We start from the raw sequence: 14,194 nt of genomic DNA, 5'->3' as shown, positions 1-14,194 counted from the left end.
GGGAAATTCCAGTTGCAATACATAATATTTTAGGCAGATTATCATCTGAATTGTTGTGGCTGCAATGTAGGAGCAAATTCACTCTAAACAAAGCAAGTAAACCATAATATATTGTTATAATGGTTTTACTATTGTCTCATTTTCTCTAATTACAGCAATCTCAGTGATGATTGGAGGGGATTAATAATTAAGTATGGCAAGATTTCATTTTGTTCTCTTTTAGTCCTTAAATTAAAGATTTACATAGTTTGCAATATTTAATTAATTACCCTTACGAGATTCATGAAATAAAAGCATTTGGATCTAACATCAAATTGTCTGCTTGGTCCTCAAATGTTAGGAGCCTGTGGGAACCAATCATGATTACATAAAAGAAGGGAAATGAAAGATGAATGAAATAACTGAAGTAGCATATTAGAGGATTCCAAATATAAATTTTGAGCCCATCCAAAGCCAAAGGCTTCAGGACAGAAGCAGGGTGTAAAATTATCCTAGGATCAACAACTGCATTTGGCTATCACTGTTATGTTAATATGTGAGTGAATGTTGGTTTGCCACTATCCAAAAACTCAAGAGAGACACCAGGGACTTTGATGGCCACCAAAATGATGGTCAGCACTCAACCGTGTATATCTGTCAAGCAGGAACATTCACAAAATTAAGAACATTCTCTATAATAAATATGTAAAAACAGGGTAACAGTTTTATATTTTGCTGATCTTTGGTGTCATTCCATAACTTGAATTTCAAGACAGTGACTTATCCAGATAATGTCAGATTGGTATAGTTGAGGGTATTTATGAGTTAGAGGACTATGATGGGACAAATTATTGTTATTCTGTCTAGGAGGGTGGCACATGTACTTCCAACAGTTTAACAATGGAATTTCATTCCTCAAATTTCTGATAGCTGGAACACTCTTTTCTCTGAATTAAAATGGGAGACACAATAGATTACCCTCATGGTCCCTTCCAACTCTACAATTCTATGATTCAATAAATCTCACGTACACCTAGAAAGTTGCTTCTGCATGAATCACTGTTTTGGATATCTGACCGTAACTTCTGGTCTTTCTCCGCATGAAGAATAGTTGGGCAATGAATTGATATGTCAAAATTATCCACCACAGCAGAGAGAGACATTGGAGGGAGGCTATTGAGTATGTGCCTGTGTCTACTGTGGTTACACAATGTTACATATACATACCTAAGTGTGCAAGTACGATCATTGTTAGCAATGTGAGTTTCAGCAATCACACACTGACACACAGCTAACCAAAAATAAATTAATCGGGTAAGTAGACAGGGAAACTTGCAGCCACATGGGGGGGGGGCACAAAAGAACTGAGTTAAACATGCAAAAGCCCAAGCTTTGACCATGTACTAGTAGGCCTGCACTGTTTCAACACTATGTTTGGTCTTCCTGTCTCTTTCCCATAAAGGTTCTTTGCCTAGCAACAAACTAAGGCTATGTTTGCTTTCAAACTGTAGTCATGATGATTCTTCTCCATCTCTTGAATGCATCACCAGCCCTCCAGAGCAGCTCTCAGGCTATCATCCTTTCTCTTCCCCTCATTTCTGCGGGATAACAACCCTACTCCCTAGGTCAAAGATGCAAGCCATAGCAGGGCCTGTTGGGAAATATATTTGTAAGACTCCACAGTCATATAACATACATATACATTTGTGCTCAGACGATGGCCAATACTCTTGAGAAGTATGGCTCTACACTCTCCTATTGTACCTGAATAATTTTGATGCCAATTCAAAGAACAAGCTTGACTGTATAATAAGCCAGCCACTGGTCTGCAGCCACCATATGCATTTTTACGCTGAGAAACCACTATTACTGTCTGCAGACAGGGATTTTCTTTGCCTATGGACAACTGTTTGAGGGTTTTGATTCAGAATTAATACATTTCTCCAGGAATGACTGAAAAAACCTTTGGCAGTTTCAAATTTAGTCTCATCTTCTAGGCAGTCAGGATACCAATGCAGGTGAACAGACAACATCATTTTGTCATTTTAAAAAGAAAGAGAAATTACTAGACAACTAAGTAAATGCAGTATCATAAATTCTGATGTCAATAAAAGAGCAGTTGCTATGGATTTGTCTGCTTGTACTTTCATAATGAAGGAGCTGGAACAAGTTGACCACATTTGCTTGATTGCATCTTAAGGAGTGAAAGCAGACCTGATATATTATATATACACTTCAAGGTTCCCCACTTTCCTGGTAAGAGGATTTCTGAGCCACTCACTTTGCAGGGTCTAGTTTCCTTGTGATTTTGATCAGATATTTATGGTATTGTGTAATATATATCAATTTACATATATACAAGTATAGCTGGGATAGAGCAGCAGACTACTGCCCAGGAACAGTGCAATATCAAAAGACACATTCCTGAAGTCTTCCAAAGCTCTTTGCTATCAGCCCGTTGCAAAATCTAGAGTTCTACCTCCTTCTCCAGCTACAGCACAACTGCCAAACTGTTGTTCTTCAGCCCCCATTCAAGCCGATGTGGTATATCTGGTAGCTAGTAACCCCCAGCCAATGAAAGCCACCAACACTCACTTAAGTAAGCATCTTCTATCCATTCATCACTGTCAACTACACTGACAATATTTATTCTCACTTTATGACCATAGCAGTATGCATTTTTTTAGGGGAGCGACTCCAATGTGATTTTTCCCATGCTGTCTAGTAACATAGGAAGATTTCATGGGCAGAAACTACACTGTTATTTTCATGCATGTGATATTTTCAAATAAGCCCAGAACAGTGTATAAGCAGCTCTGTAATGTGCTGAGTGATGTACAAATTGTTCCAGAATCTTTTTTTCTTTTCTTTTTTGAAAACTGCAAATGAAACAGAGTTCAGTTATTCTCCCTTAAGTTTCTGATTATCAGCTGAGTGGTGACACGTAACAAACTTATGCAGTTTCCACTGTAACCAAAGCAGCCTAGTGTCAGACTGCAGAACTGCACTATAAGTCTCCCATTGGGCAATATGTCTCAAGATGTTTGTGGTTCATCAACCAGGAACAGTCTGCTGAGGTTGCCATGTCATTATTTCTGATTGGCTCATCCAGAGTGTTGACATAACTGGATATGCTAGGTCATAAAGCACTCTGCTCTCATAAGTAGGCAAGTAGGCATAGTCAAGATCCAGTTGATCAGAGCTACTGACTCCTTTTTAGAGCTTTGCTTCTTTCAGCCTTGTCACATCCAATTTGTCTCCCAGCTGCTCTGTCGAGATCTGCTTTCTTGACTGTCCTCTTACATGCCTTAGCCTGCATTTCTGATCAATTAACCTAGTCTGGAATCATGACCTTGGAGCTCTTACAGGAGTGGTGAGCATTAGACAGTCCCTGGCCCTTCTCACTATGCCTGTCTTGTTCCAAACTTGACCCCTAGCCTAGATGTTGTTCACGCTATTATTATCTGGATACTCCCCTTATATTCTGTCCATGAAGTTGTGTGCCAGCTCCAGGGCCAAAGACAGTGTTGTGCTGGATCTTCTTCTTCTTCTTCTTCTTCTTCTTCTTCTTCTTCTTCTTCTTCTTCTTCTAGATTTTCTTGGTATACAAAAGTATGAGCAATCTCTCTCTCTTTCTTTTCCAGGTTACATTTTTACAGATCAGTTTCATTTGTTGAGATGTTAGTGTTACATAAGAAAGAAAAGGGGGGAAAGAGGTGGAGGGGGGAAAATGTGAGTAGGGTGGGGTCAGGTGGTGCTGTTTCTGTTTTACTTAATATATGTGTGGGGTTTTGTGCCAGTGTCGCTTGTGCAGGTTCTCTGCTATTTGCTTGTGTTCCTTTGGTGGTGAGAGAGGTTGGGGTTGGCTTAGAGTGTGGTTGGGCATCCTTGGATTTGAACAGTGTTCTCTGTTTAGCCAAATAGAAGCTGATACCTCTATCATTTGCTGCTATCTAATAAATATTGTTATACAAAGAAGAAGAAGAAAGACCTTGTGAGTTGCCACCACTCAGCTCTCTCTGAGAAACAAAAACCACATGAAAAGGGATATGCCACTGGTATGCTCTGACTACTAGGAGTTGATACTACTTCATAGGCAATGCTTTGTCACACTAGGGGAAATTCAGCCTTTCAATAATTTTAACAAGCTCTCTGATGAGGATAGGCAAAAACTCCACTAGTGGCATTCTAATTACTCTATATCAGTGACCACATGGCAAGGATCATAGAACTTTCTTAGCGCATGTTGAGGCACATGGGTTATCCTTAACCACAACTCAATTGACACTGAATGTTTATAGAGTATAAAGGTCTTCTTTTGTCTTGTTTTAATCTATGTTGTCTGCAATGTGGGGCATATTTCAAATAATACATTGTCCACTACATTATATTATTGTCTACATAAAGCTTTGGGTACTTTTTAAGAGTGGAAATGGTGCAAAGTGGCGACGGCGATTAAATGCTGTAAAACAAAAGATGCAGCAGTTATGCAGAAGCTCTTAGACCTGTGACTATACTTTAAATTCTTCCTTTTCATGAAGAGTCACTCTTTCCAGATTTGCACTTCCACTTTTCCTTTTCCCTTTTTAAGTGCTAAATGTTTTAGTTTAGAGGCTGACATAGTGAATGGCATAAATCTACAAGTGAGTCTCTGCATTTTCAAAGCTGTCTCGATGCATTTTACTTAGAGTTTTAAGTGCTCTATGAAATCTAAAGGCATTTTCATAACATAAGAGCCTGTGATTTTTATAAGCACTTAGAGGTATGCTGCTGGCTAAATCAACAGTGCTGACGGAAACGGAAGAAAATAAGCTTTTGTCACTTGCCAATGAAAGAATATTTAAGATTAAAGGAGGAATGAACACAAAACGGAATGCTGAGTTTTTTCCTCATGTACTCTAGTACACTAGAGGCATAGTCATACTACAGACTTAATTTGGTTTATCAGTCACTCTCTCCAGGGTGTTAGGCAGAAACTCTTGCAGCTCTGCAAGATGCTTTAAACTGAAAATACCTGGGACATTCATCAGTGTACAAACCTCACTCCCTGCCACTGAGTTACCGCCTCTCCCAAACACTACTGACCCATGGCCCCTATAAATTTCAATACGGTAATATAATATAATATTGGTAGGCTATGGAAATTTTCAGCACAAAAAAGAAAGCAGCTAAATGCCATTTTATAAAATAAATAGTGGTTCAAATACAAAGCAATTTAATAATAAGGTTTGGAAGATTCTTATATGTAGGAGCTGACTTTCCAGCTAAGGTGGGGGGACGACACTTTGGAATTGTAACACCTGCTAATTGCATATTTGAAGAACCCTCTTTGATTTTATTTATCAGTGCCAATGTATTAATGAGTTTATGTTCATTGTATTCCATTCCTGTATTGTAAGGTCTTGTTTGTGGTATGGATGGGATATTAGACAAAACTGCATGCTGTACTGCCAGAATCCCATAAATGACAGGTGTGATTTCAACTTGCAGTTCTGCTACAATGAAATTTCATGGCAGTTGACTGAAGAAGGGAAAAAGTTTCTATTTTAGGAAATGGAAAAGAAGAAGAGCAGGGCTTATACCTAAAATAGGAATTGTTCTCTTATAGTTGTTCTTGACAGGCTTCTCTGGTTTCCCCAGTATATGGACATTGTCATATTGATCATTGATCAGCAACCCAGACTAGTGTTAGACCATACAAATATGTTGTTTAGAGAGGATATTGCTAAGTATAGCACTGCTTCCTTTCTTTCCTTGGATAATGTTAAGCAAATAACATCAATTAGCAAATTGATTGGCATGGTCTCTAATTGCCTTCCGGTAATTCTCTTTGCCTGTTTACAAACAGGAGAGTCTTAATGCTTAGGATCTGGTATTTGGTAAATTAAAATTATGCTCAAAGCAACCACTTATTGTTTGTTTGTTTTATCTCAGAGTTTTTGTTTTCTGTTAGCTGAGGCTCAGATAAATTCAGGCTTCACAGTAGATTGTTTTAATAAGCAAAGTCTTGCAAATTGTACAATGTTATGGTGTTGGTTGCCCATGTAGCGATGGAAATAATATGGAGGATACACATGGGAAATTCTGGGCATGGTTACAACTGTGACACAAATTTGCCAAGGGAGCCTGATCCTAGGGGAATGGGCCATGGATAAAAACTTGATTCATTAGTAGTGATGGAGAGATTCTCATGGGGCTGAGCTTCATTCACATATATTCAGGACAGATTTGGTCTCCCCTCCCTAAGCAATTGGTGTGGTGCTATTACAGGGATTTGGTGCAAGGTGTGGCAGTTCAACTTCAGCATACCTCTCATGCAGGGATAGATAATTAAAATAATAATGCCAGGACTGCCTTCAGATGTCTTCTAAAGGTTATATAGTTATTCATCTCCTTGACATCTGATGGGAGGGCATTCCATAGGCTGGGTGCCACTACCAAGAAGGCCCCCAGGCTGCTGGTAGGTGGAGCCAGAGAAAAAAATGTGGGTGGAGCCGCACACAAGGCCTGAAGTTGCTGGATAACCAATCGGATGGCTGAAGCAGCTAGCTGTCAATGCATTTTGAACCTACTTTTTGAGCCTTTGCCAAGAGCCCTGGATTGAACTATGATTGTCCAACCATAGGTCTCAGTGAAACTCAGGATATAGCTTCTCTTTACCCTCCCTTATTTGGGACAAGTGTCTATATTAGTGTCTTGCTCATCATTTTCTCTCAACCATTATTTCTCTAATCTTACTGTCTCTGAAACCTCATGTTAGTCCATTTCTCAGTTATTTGCATAACCCCCCTCCCCTGTGTTTAGGCCTTAATTGCAATCTTCCTGACTCCCTAACACTTCCCTGAATTTCATATAATGTATATCTCATGCTGTTTATAGGACTCTTAACAGGACTTGTTTATGAGCAATGTGAATCTTTGAAAGAGTCAGTATTTTTTGCCCATTTGTATGAAAAGGATAGAGGGAATAAAGTGGCAATGTAACTGAGAGTGGGGCTTGGAAAAACATTGAGATGCCTGCGAGTAGATATGTCTTTGATGAACTGTGGAGGGAAAAGATGGAAAGTGTGGAGACACCTTTAGAAGAGATGGGAGGAAAATTTGGGTAGAAGAGAAATGGATTAGGAATGGAAGAAACTGTGTACACACTGTGTTGTTAAAGCACATTCAAATCACATTTCCCCCATTAAGGAATTCTAGGTAATGCGGTTTGTTAAGGGTTGTTTGGAGTTGTTAAATAAAGCTTTTGAGTAAATGCATTTTTAATATATTTTTTAAGAGTTGTTGCTCTGTGAGGGGTGAACTGCAAGGTCCAGAATTCTTTGAGGGGTGAAATGAACTGTGTCCAGTTCTGGGCACCACAGTTCAAGAAGGACACTGACAAACTGGAACGTGTCCAGAGGAGGGCAACCAAAATGGTCAAAGGCCTGGAAACGATGCCTTATGAGGAACGGCTAAGGGAGCTGGGCATGTTTAGCCTGGAGGAGAGGAGGTTAAGGGGTGATATGATAGCCATGTTCAAATATATAAAAGGATGTCATATAGAGGAGGGAGAAAGGTTGTTTTCTACTGCTCCAGAGAAGCGGACATGGAGCAATGGATCCAAACTACAAGAAAGAAGATTCCACCTAAACATTAGGAAGAACTTCCTGACAGTAAGAGCTGTTCGACAGTGGAATTTGCTGCCAAGGAGTGTGGTGGAGTCTCCTTCTTTGGAGGTCTTTAAGCAGAGGCTTGACAACCATATGTCAGGAGTGCTCTGATGGTGTTTCCTGCTTGGCAGGGGGTTGGACTCGATGGCCCTTGTGGTCTATTCCAACTCTATGATTCTATGATTCTATGTCCTTTAATGGTATAGTGTGTGAAGCCCCTGTCAGAAAATTTAACAAGTAGCTTTGTGGTGCAATGCCTTCTCAGTACCTTTATGAAAAACATTGTCACATACTCAAGTCATGGTGCCTTGGAGAGCACATAGCTGCCTGATTGGAAAGGGATATTTATCTTCATTAGGAGATATGTAGCAGTCACCTTTGCTGTGGCAGTAAGCGAGCCAAAACTGAGGAATGACCATTGCAGGAGGAATACTTTAAGAAACTGAGAAAAATGAAATCTATAACCTGAGTCACAAAAATACCCCCTCCCCCCTGCTTAAGAAACCCTCACATTTTTCAGACATAGCGAACAAGTACAAATTGTGCAGAATGTAATCAGATTTGGTAGGAAATGATGTGATTGCCATGGCTTTTATTTTACGCTCATCCCAATCCCTATCTGAACCTCTACAGACATGTGCCTGAGGAAGGAGCTGGTGGTCCAGTGTCTGAGCTGGCACCCTCAAATGTGCCACCCCCCAAGCCCAACTTATCAGGCTCCCATGTTTGCTGAACTGTGGAGTGAGTGTGCTAAGTGAGGGGCTAGTAAAAGACCCAAAAAGCACCCATCTTCAGGCTGGTGCGGAGATGACCCTTGAATTTATCAATGATAAATGATACACTGAGTTGGAGGCTGCAGGAGGACCAGATGGGGAGCTCGGTCAAGTTCAGGGCTCATGTTTAGGGAAGCTTTTAATGTTGGATGTATTACTGTATTTTAATATTTGGTTGGAAGCCGCCCAGAGTGGCTGGGGAAGCCCAGCCAGATGAGCGGGGCATAAATAATATATTATTATTATTATTATTATTATTATTATTATTATTATTATCATTATCATTATCATTATCATTATCATTATCATCATCATCATCATCATCATCATCATCATCATAGACTGCTGGACATCAGAGACCATTGCACCTGAGCCACTTGGACAGGAGCCCCCAGGGGATCTTCTCAGGCCATCAGGGCCTACAGGGCCAGAGTGCAGACCCTCACCTTCCTCTGATCATGAAGAATCAGATGTCTCCTTGTGTACATTACCAGTCCAACGGTGCAGGGAGTGGGGGTGGGGTGCTATGGAATGGAGAAAGCTTCCCCATCTTCAAGCCAAAGGGTCGGCCCTTTGAGGCTCCAGAGCTCTCTAGAATAGGAAGTTAGTCTAGAGCAGAGGCTTTAAAGGCTCACCTGGGGGTGATCCATTGTGCTTTAGCTACTGGTCTACTGTGTGGTACCTGATGTAGAACACCCTTATAATATGGGTATTTCTCCTAATAAAAATCCCCCAGCAAGTTCCATATGAGGTGTCTCATGACCCAATGTAATTTGTAGCAAAATCAGGGGTGTGAGTTATTTCCCTGGGATTAATAATTGTTCTCAATGTAACCTTGCCTTCTTGGATAAGATCTGAAGGTAAAGGCTGTAGACTGCAGTTACTGCCGTACACTGTTCTCTACAGCAATGTCTTCCATAATGGCTAACCCGATATCACTTCTTTGTATTTCCTTTCAAATCTCTCCTCAAGACCCACTTCTTCCATGATGCAGTAGTTTAACCCCTTATATAGTCTTCCTCTCCAGCTGAGCATATGACTTCATTTGCTCATATTTGCCCAGTTTTACTGTTGCCTCTGCCATTCCTTTGTTGTTGTTTTTGTCAACATGCAGACTGTAAGCTCCTTGGGGCAGGGACCTTCCTTCTTTACTATGTTGCTCTGCAAAGTGCTATGTGAAATGATAGAGGTCTGTAAATGAACAACAGCTTGCATTTATGAAAGAGTCACCACAACTAAACACTGTATCATTTCACCTTGTGGTTTTCCGTGGAATCCTGTGGGCTACTGAATAATCAAGTGAAGTTAAGAAATGCCCATATCCATGTGAACAAACCACTGGAGAAATATTTGTGCAAAGGGTTCGTAACTTGCTTTATTTTTTGTGTCCTGCCCCTTTTTACAGGACATAGTATTTTCTTTTTCTTGTGTTTATTTTTTTTTTTAAGTATTCTTGCAACCCTCCCACTGTTTAACTATATATGTGATTTATCTTTCATTTGGTAGTCTGGTATTAGCTTCTCTTACTGTGCTCAAGTTGGCTACCGCTGCCTTTCTTTTTTCATCTAATTAAACGCTCTAATTACATGCTAGATGCTTAACTCTGGCCATTGGCCTTTATTAATACCTCTCAGAACAGATGATTGTTTAGTTACATAAGGAGATGCTGCCGCTGTTGCTGCTTGCTGCTGTGGTGTGCGCATTATCCCCATCAATTGGGGTGAGCTGGGTGGGAGCTTCTTCAGTTAGCAAAAGGCCAGTGATGAGAACAGGATTGTGTGATCTGGGTCAGAGATTTAGCAATTTATTCATCACAATTGCAAAAAGCTGTCCACCACTCACTGTAAATCAGAGGCACTGTGAGAGATGGTAATGCATAATGCCTATTGAGCATCCATGGATGATTCTAATCTGCCCGACCACATTTCTGTTCTGCTTGTGACTTGAGGGAAATCTTAATTACTTTTTGTAATAGAATGCAGACCATATTTGTGTGGCGGTGCGTGTGTGTGTTAGCAACTGGCATTCATCTTACTAATAAGGTTACACAAGCTAAGGAAGCCAAAATGCACTTGTCCCTGGGATCTTTACTAGGAGGAAGCCCTATGCTCTGGGATGTATTTTACGTGCTGGTGGGGGTACTCAGTGTGGTACCCTCCAGATATTGTTTGACAACAGCTCCAGCCAGCATGGCTAATGTTCAGGGGTGATAGGAGTTGTAGCCCAACATTTGGAGTCCAACATTTGGAGAGCACCACATTGGTTAGTCATGTTTTACACATTAGAGCTGCTGTTGTTTGCATTAACAATATTTATTGATAAGCCAAGTGAAGTCATGGTCTCCTAGCCAATGACTGGTGCTGGGTCCTGATGAAAAGAAGTGAGATTCACTCAGATTCTGCATTGATTCAGTCCCTGGCTTCCTGAATTTTGTCGGTAGTAAAACTTAGTTTCAGAACTGAGCAAAATGTTTCAAAGCATGCTGTCTGGGCTTGGAGCAATCAGCCCAGACATCCTTTCTGGTCAGATTCATGTGGTAGAAGAGAGTTTAAAAAGAGCTCTTTGCTAACCCTTGCTCCCCATATGAGGTTTTGTCACCTCAGTATGTCTGGCAAAACAGCTTATTTTGTGGTCTTAACCCCTTGATGCATTAACAAGAGCTAATGAGGCTTTATGAGGCTGGATTTATCCCCCAAGTTCCTTCTCAGGCAAATATGACAATTTTTGCAAATCTTTAAAGCAGGCATAGGCAAACTTGGCCCTCTAGATGTTTTGGGACTACAACTCCCATCATCCCTAGATAATAGAACCAGTGGTCAGGGATGATGGGAGTTGTAGTCCCAAAACATCTGGAGGGCCGAGTTTGCCTGTGCCTGCTTTAAACGGAGCAAATAAAAAACTGCTTATATGAAATGTTGATGTCTCCCTTCAGGATACAGCAACGTGCACACACCATATTCTCATGTGAAGGAGTGTCACTGACCATGAGCTCCTGAGCCCTTCAGTTCATTTCACCATCCTCATTCACATCAGTGTTTTATAGGTGGTTGATGGTCACAGTAAGGGCATGTATTATTCTCCCTTACCCTTAGGACAGTTCATATGATCACAAGGCAGGGGGCATGGATAGGACTTTCTTTAAGGACGTCTCTGCGTAGGGAGGCCAGCTGTTGATGTCTTTTAGAATACAGATGTTCTTTTGTTCGTTCTGAGAGTCTGGTGGCTTTTACTTGCTTTGGTTGGGTCATATTGGTTGGCTGATAAATTGTGTGGGTTTAAATATTTACAAAAGTTTGGTTTTTTATATTATTGCTAGCTGTCAAGAACCCATGTTGCCTTGGTAGCATATTAAATATAGTCTATTAAATACCTTCAATTTTAATATAAACTAATGAAAGTGTCATCTGCAGTCCTGTGAACTATACAGTAAAAATGAGGATGCTGGAGACTACATTGCTGATGGACTTGCATGACACCCCCCTAGATTGTAACCAATCATCCTAAATTTGTGCTCAGGCATTTGTGACAGATAAGAGTGTAGAATTTCTAGCAGCAACTGAAATCATTCTTTCATTTATAAACAGCTATTTTAAGGGAAGTTTAAACTTCGCAGTGCTATTATCCTCCATTTCAGTTGCAATGTGGTTTTGGGCTAAACATAGGGAGCAAAATAAGAACAGGTAGGGGGCCCTCCCTCCTTCTGTCTCAGCCAATCCTGTATTTCTCAGCCAGAGAGCTTGGCAGAAAAGAGAATAAATGAATAATAATTCACTTCAAAGAGGTTGTATAAGATGAGAGATTTCCAAGTTATTAACGCTGAGAAGTTGATATGAATCAGCTCCAAGGTAGGGCTCTCAAGATCTGTGCCAGATGGACAATGGAAATTGTTTGTTTAAATTCCTTATAATAATCTATCTCCCTAGCTGGCAAGGGAAACTCTGGTGGATGATCTGTCTGATTTAGTGCTTAAGAGCTGCATTAAGGAAGCTTCCCAACAGAGCCGCTGAAAGCTTCTCTCCTCCAAGTGCAGTGCTTCACAGAGTCTCAGTGCCCGAAGCAAGAAGAAATCTACGTAAACAAAACCTGCTGGGCCAGGACAGTATCTCTTCTGTAGCATGGCTGTTGATGTAACATAGAACCATAGAACCATAGAATTGGAAGGGACCCCAAGGGTCATCTACTCTAACCCCCTGCAATGAAAGAGTCTCAACTAGATCATACATGACAGGCGGTCATCCAAACTCTGCTTGAAAGCCTCCAAGGAAGGAGAGTCCACCACCTCTCATGGGAGTCTGTTCCACTCTTGAATAGCTCTTACCATCAGAAAGTTCTGCCTGATGTTGTGCCTCAGTTGTTCTGGGAAGGCTGTTCCACGCATGCAAACCATCGCTTTAGGTTGCTGACATCAAGTGATGAGCATGCATGTATGAAAATGGCCCTTAAGCTTTGTGCAGACTCCCCTCTGAGCAGTAGAAGCTTTGCTTTTTTGTTGCACACCAGGCAACTCCCACATCTTTATTTGCTGAGCCATTTCTTTTGCCTACCTTCTGCGTTACAGGAGTGATAAAGGAAAGGAGTCTATTCATCATACACCTTCCAAAAAAGGAAGGTAGGAAAGCAGGTGCTACCTCGCCCTTTGCTTTCCTGCTCCGAAAACCAGAAATGAAACAGCAAACATTCAGGCTGGTCTCTCCTCAGTTAGATGGCAATCCTGTTTCAGTAAAGGACTTCTTTCTTCTTACATTTGACACAGACTTTCTAACGTTACTAGAGCAGGATGCATGCAGCAATGTTTTATGCTAAGGTTATGTCAGAGAGGTCTCAGTTTGACACACTGCCAATGATCTCCAGAACTATGGGCCCTCAGACAAGGCATCCTGCTTCCAGGGCACCTAACCTTGGGTGCTGCATGCAAACTGAATGAACATCATGGTGCTGTAGGGCAATGGTCCTTCTGTTGGTTCTGTGGCCCAAACAGCACCCAAGCTTCCCACCCTCTTACAGATGCCTGCTGGCAAGTTTGTACAGTACATTTGCCATGTGTCTTGGAATTATGGGAATTGTTCTGGTTCTAGACTAAAAGGACAGGGAAAGAGTATACAAACCTTGTTCATCAGGATGTTTGGGTGAGAGCCTGTTACCCATGTAACCACCTATGTAAATCCACAATATTGTATCATTTACATGCTTACTCTCACCCCCAATCGCTGCTTTGTTTTAAGTTTTCTGTATCTATTATGATCAATGTATTGAAATAATACACAGTGAGAGAGAGTGTTTTCTCTTTACATATTCGTGGCTGAGATAACACAAGCTCATTTCTTGTTTAATGCATATAAAGTAAGTAGGAGAAACTGGATTCTAATCGCCATCCATATTGTTCATTCTTTTATTTAGATTTATAGACTATCCTATTCCCCCGGGAGCCATGGTGGCATTATTTATGCCATTATTTTTGTATCCATTTCACTGCTGTTCTCTGCATTGCCAAACCCCATCTTCCATAGCTTTTGCGGCCACACAAATGATAAAGAGATAGAAATAATATAATAAAACATGAGGTATGGTGAGTTTATTGCAGTTTCCTGGCAGCACTTAATTAAAATTCTGTTTGCAAGTTGATTGTGATCTGTATTTACTCGGTACAATTCCTTAATACAGTTACAGCTCCGATTGTTGCCTTCACAATGGCCCCAGTATGCACAACAGCATATCCGTATAAGGGGGAATAGGTGTGTGTGTGTGTGTGTGTGTGTGTGTGTGAGAGAGAGAGAGAGAGAGAGAGAGAGAG

General features: G+C 40.9%; 1 protein-coding gene across 2 annotated transcripts in view; it reads left to right on the top strand.

Annotated features, from left to right (window-relative positions):
* The window catches only part of NRG3 (neuregulin 3), a 620,711-nt gene that overhangs the window by 207,574 nt on the left and 398,943 nt on the right, over positions 1 to 14,194 (top strand). The window lies entirely within an intron of this gene.

This window comes from Podarcis bocagei, assembly GCF_964188305.1.
Source record: "Podarcis bocagei genome assembly, chromosome: 4".
Lineage (NCBI taxonomy): Eukaryota > Metazoa > Chordata > Lepidosauria > Squamata > Lacertidae > Podarcis > Podarcis bocagei.
Note: the sequence above shows the minus strand (reverse complement) of the source record. Positions and strands in the feature narration are given on the sequence as shown.